General features: G+C 43.1%; 1 pseudogene; it reads left to right on the top strand.

The window, feature by feature from the left end:
• The first annotated feature begins 382 nt into the window (after window positions 1-382).
• Window positions 383-3,130, top strand: LOC137542050 (UDP-glucuronosyltransferase 2A2 pseudogene; annotated as a pseudogene).
• The last annotated feature ends 2,721 nt before the right edge of the window (window positions 3,131-5,851 follow it).

The raw sequence follows: 5,851 nt of genomic DNA, 5'->3' as shown, positions 1-5,851 counted from the left end.
TGCAACGTTTTTTTCATTTTTCTGAAATTGAACACAGTTTCCACTGCACACACAATCAAGCCTTTGTGACACATATTTTGCAGCATGTCTAATCGATCCCTTTCACCGACCTCAGATGAAAATCGATCAAAATGATCGATTGGGTAGCCATTTTGTGCTATTGATAACTGCCAGATTCTTTCACTATGGTTAAATCAGCCAGATATCGATGCTAAAGTAAATGCCCTAAGTAAATCAGGTCCTATAAGTGGTGAAATCCAAAGTGAGTGACTTGCTGCTGCATTTCTGAGAGTGTAAACCGAGAACTATTCACACATCCCCCCTCCTTCCTTCACCTCCCTCGTGCTTAAAGTGCAGATTGTGAAACAGTAGAGGAAAGGCTGAAAGAGTGGAATATTAGCAGATTACATACAGGTCACATTCTACAGCCGCAGAGCTGATAAAAGCAAGACCATGCTCTGCAATATGCCTTTATCATCTAGAGGGAGGAGCCTGACCACTATACTAGGATGACTTTGCACTATAGGTTGAAGCTGGAGCTCATATATTCTCCCTGCTTCCTGCATGTTGTGAAGTAGGAAGTACAAGCTCTCTTGAACAAGCGTTGATTCTACAAGCCCTGAAGCTTCTCTAGGATGGCAGCCACAATCTCTAGAATTGGTTTGTTGTTGTGGACTTTCTTCCTCACAACTGCACACGCTGGTAAGATACTTGTGGTGCCAGTAGAAGGAAGCCACTGGATTAATATCAAGATCCTTATGATGGAGCTGGTCCAAAAAGGACATGAGTTAACAGTCATTAGACCATCCAACAGCTTGTACATTGAAGAAACATCTGAATACTTCAAGGTGGAGAACATACCCATGTCTGAAACGCAAAAGCTCAGTCGGAAAGAGTTTGAAGAGTATGCACTCAATTGGATATTTAAACAAGCTTTTACCAAACATTCCTCTTCATTCACTCTGGCCTGGGAGTTCATCCAGGCCCTCAGGACTAGCCTTGAAATGGCTACAGTGACTCTTGGGGCATTATTTGACAACAAAGATGTTATGGATCATCTGACCAGTTCTGGTTTTGACTTAATCCTTGGTGACCCTTATAACGTGGCCAGTGTAATGTTAGCTCATCACTTGAGCCTTCCTGTAGTATTTTTTGGGAGATGGATGCCAACAGAAGACATACACTTTGCTATTGCCCCATCTCCACTCTCCTATGTGCCAGTGATCAACTCTCAAGTGACGGACAGAATGGATTTCCATGAGAGAGTAAAAAATTTTGCTCTGTATTATCTCTACCTGGCATCCAGCCACTTCTTCATATATCCTCATTATGACAGACTGGCACAGCGTTTCCTCAACACGGATGTTGGAATATTTGACATGTACAAAAGAGCTGACATCTACTTGATGAAAGTAGATTTTGTGTTTGAGTTCCCAAGACCAACTATGCCCAATGCTGTCTACATTGGAGGTTTTCAGTGCAGGCCAGCTAAACCACTTCCACAGGATATACAGGAGTTTATGAATGGCTCGGACCAAGGCGTGGTGGTCTTTTCATTGGGTACAATTGTTAAGAACCTTCCTATCCAAATTGCCACAGAAATTGCTGCTGGTTTAGCGCAACTCAAGGAACGAGTCATCTGGCGCTATGCTGGCGAACCTCTCAGCACGTTGGGTAATAACACAATGATTGTGGACTGGCTTCCTCAAAATGATCTCCTCAGTCATCCCAACACCAAGGCGTTCCTTGCACATGGAGGAGAGAATGGCGTCTATGAGGCTATTTACCATGGAGTCCCCATAGTTGGATTCCCTCTGTTTGGGGACCAGTATGAAAATCTTTTGCGTTTGAAGGTTAGAGGGGCTGCCATGTTGTTGAACATACAGGATATCACCTCCAAGGATATTTTCAATGCTGTTCGTCAAGTTGTAGATGACCCATCCTATAGCCAGGCTATGAAACATCTCTCAAAGTTGCACCGAGATACACCAGTGCCTCCACTGGATTTGGCCGTTTTCTGGACTGAGTTTGTCATGCGACATGAAGGAGCAAAACACCTGCAGCCTGCAGCAAATGACCTTGCCTGGTATCAGTACTACCTGATTGATGTTTTTGGGTTGCTTCTGTTCACAGTTTTCATCACTTCCTACATATCCATCAGATTTCTCCGAGCTGTGCTTAGGGCCTGTTGTTACCGGAAGCAGCAGAAACAAAAACAGAAGAGGTCATAAAATTGTTTTTACCTTAAAGGGGAACTGAAGTAAGAGGTATACAGAGGCTGCCATATTTATTTCCTTTTAATCAATACCAGTTGCCTGGCAGCCCTGCTGGTCTATTTCTCTGCAGTAGTATCTGAATAAAACGAGAAACAAGCATGCAGCTAGTCTTGTCAGATCTGACTTTAAAGTCTGAAACACCTGATCTGCTGCATGCTTGTTCAGGGGCTATGGCTAATAGTATTAGAGGCAGAGGATCAGCAGGGCTGCCAGGCAACTGGTATTAAGCAATGGAAATTAACACGGCAGCCTCCATATACCTCTTTCTTCAGTTCCCCTTTAAACTTGGCACTGGCAAAATTATTTCAGAAACCTTGCTGCTTTTGGTGAGAGGATCAATGTGTACACGTCTGGAACTGATTTAAGGGATAGTTCATTCAAAATAGGTATTTGAGTTTAGGGCCTCAGCAGCAACATTTCTCCATTGAAGTTCCCTCTTTTTCTCTTACTCTTTCTCATTTTGTCTTCTTCTTCTCCCACCTTCCTCCTCTCTCTTTCCCCTTCTACTTCCTTGTTCCACCAACGGACTTGGCCTACAACTTTCTAGGTGCTCTGCCTACCCTCAACAGACAGACCACCACAGTTCTGTAACACACTAGTCCTTCTCTGGTCGGACTGGTTCCCTTGTTACTATTATAACTACTCTAGACAGTAGGCTACAGTCCTCTGGAGCATAAATAAAGCTCTCATTAGCTCTCATTTCCCCAATCCTTGTTAACATTTACACGTTTATATGCATTTTACTGCTATTACTTGAGATTGTTGTATTTGATGATACTTCACTGCAATACTTGTTATGCTTACCAAGTTAGGTTGTTAAAACAAAAACAATAAAAACTTTTGAAACACAAAAAGTCAGTTGAAATAGTGTCCAGGCAGCTACGTATGCATGTAAAAAAGTTAAATCATTTGGCAGTAGAAGTCAGCAGGAGAGATTGACCTTTAACTAAGGAAAGCAGACACCCCAAACGGTCCGTACCCACAATACGATTTTCTGAATGATTTTTTTTCACAACAAACATTTTTTTTTGCAATATATCGCATGACGTCATTTAAAGAAAATTTGTTAACTGATGTTTCACGACGCAGGCCACTCGCGATGATTGTTCGTTTTTAAACAACCATGGCGGTTTAGGGTCCAACATGGCGTTGGATCATTCTGTGGAGGATTGTTCCGATCCCCATTGACTTAATGCGGTCATTTGCTGCGATTGTGTAAACAATCTTTACAGAATCATTAGTTTCCACGGTTGCCGATGACACTTGCAGATTCACCCAGATGGAAAGATCGTTTGTCGGCGGAGATCCCCAGTCTTGCTGTCCGTGGGTACATAGCTTAAAAGAATCACACTCGAAAGAACTCATAAAATCCAAAACTATAAGGCTGGTTTCACACCGCTAACCAGCGGTTTTAGTGTGCAAAAAAACCCAGCCTTCGGGGATTACCGCGTTAATACGGCAGCAGGCCAAGCAGGAAATGAGGCTCTCTAGCGCTCACTTCCTGTGGCCGAAGAAAGGAATTGCACGGAAGTGCTAAAATAACCGAGCATGCTCGCCGTAACGTAACGCCGTAACGCTAACGCAAGAATTTTTTTAAATATGCGCTTCGCCATAGACCTACATGACTTCCAGTCTGCCTCATGTCGCTCAAGACGCCCGTTAATATAGGTATGTTCTCGCATCAGGGATGAAGTGAAAACATCACTTCCATTGCTTTGCAACGCACCGCGTCAGGATGTCATTGGCGTGGAGTTGGTCTGCGGCGAAACCAGGCCAACGCATTGCTTCTGTGTGAAAGGGGCCTAAGAGTTCGCAAGTGTCTAGCGCTCATAAATGTAGATTGTTGTACAAGAAAACTGAAATAGAGTGACAGTAAATTCATGATGGAATTCAGCGTTTTGGGAGAGTTATGATTAATTTCCAGAATGTGATGACATGACTATATTTGAATAAATGTTTTTTTTTGTTCTATAATAAATGTGAACTGTTTTTCATGGAAAAATAAGACATCCCCTGAAAATAAGTCCTAATGCAACTTTTGGATCAAAAATTCAAAACTCAGTGGAGCAGAGGAATGTTTGTCTGTTGCTAAGCTTTAAAGGATAAATTAATTTAATGAATATAATATAAAAGAGAATGCAGGTCTTACCATGCAAATGTTCTATTATGCGGTGGAGGTACTTTAGATGTATTTTAGCTCATTCATATATTTGGGTGGAGCAATAGCACAGCACATCCATATACCTGGGGGGGTGGGGGGGACCAGTTACAAATGCACATAACCAGGGCTGGTTCTAGACTCTTTGCTGCCTGAGGCAAATTTATGAGAATGCCCAAAGATTTGGAATGATCGCACGGCACCTGACAATTTACGCTGCTGCATTCAATGTTCTCACATGATATGCTGCAGCTCAACACAATAGCACACTGACTGGCTGTAAGTCTGTGACAAACTGCTGCTCACCCTCAGCCACTCCATTCCTCCTCAGTCAGGACAGCAATGCCACTCCTTCTGCTGTGCAAGTCAAATGAAACACTGCTGCTCTCCTGCCTCCACCCTCCTTATTAACTGTCAGACCCCTCACACAGCACAACAAGCTGCTTTTCCCCAATGATGACCTCTTCACCTCGCTCACTATCCTCTCGCGTCTCCTCCTACTCTGACTGCATGCTGTAAGTGTAACCCCAGTACAAACATGCTGCCCCTATAATCTATGCTGCCCCTATAATCTCTGCCGCCTGATGCAAATGTTTCACCTTGCTTCATGAGAGAACCGTCTCTGCACATAACTAGATGTGTATTGCAGTGACAGTGAGCATATCATGTACATGGGTGAACTGATCAGTGGCACAAGCATATACATGTGTGGATAAGGCAGTGACACATGCATATACAGTACAGGGATGAATGGGGAAGTGGCATATGCACTGACCTGGGAGGTAGAGCAGTGGTACATTGATACTTAGGGCAGCACGGTGGCGTAGTGGTTAGCTCTCTCGCCTTGCAGCGCTGGGTCCCTGGTTCGAATCCCATCCAGGGCACTATCTGCAAAGAGTTTGTATGTTTTCTCTGTGTCTGCGTGGGTTTCCTCCGGGCACTCTAGTTTCCTCCCACATTCCAAAAACATATGGATAAGTTAATTGGCTCCCCCTAAAAAAATTAGCCCTAGACTACAGTACTTACACTACATAATATAGACATATGGCAATGGTAGGGATTAGATTGTGAGCTTCTTTGAGGGACAGTTAGTGACAAGACAATATATATATAAACACAGTACAGCGCTGCGTAATATGTTGGCGCTATATAAATACTAAATAATAATAATAATAATAATAATGCATACACATGGCTATGGCAGTGACACATGCATATATCTTGATGGGTGAGGCAGTGACACACATGCATATATCGTGATGGGTGGGGCAGTGACACATGCATGTACATCATGGGTGCATGGAAAGGGACTGATGCATATCTCTTCTCCATTATTTTTTGATTATATTAGTCACCATCACATTTCTGCTGTATAAAACCTCGGTACACCTATCTTTGTGTATTACTTTGTGTAGTG

Source organism: Hyperolius riggenbachi, chromosome 12 (assembly GCF_040937935.1).
Source record: "Hyperolius riggenbachi isolate aHypRig1 chromosome 12, aHypRig1.pri, whole genome shotgun sequence".
Lineage (NCBI taxonomy): Eukaryota > Metazoa > Chordata > Amphibia > Anura > Hyperoliidae > Hyperolius > Hyperolius riggenbachi.
Note: the sequence above shows the minus strand (reverse complement) of the source record. Positions and strands in the feature narration are given on the sequence as shown.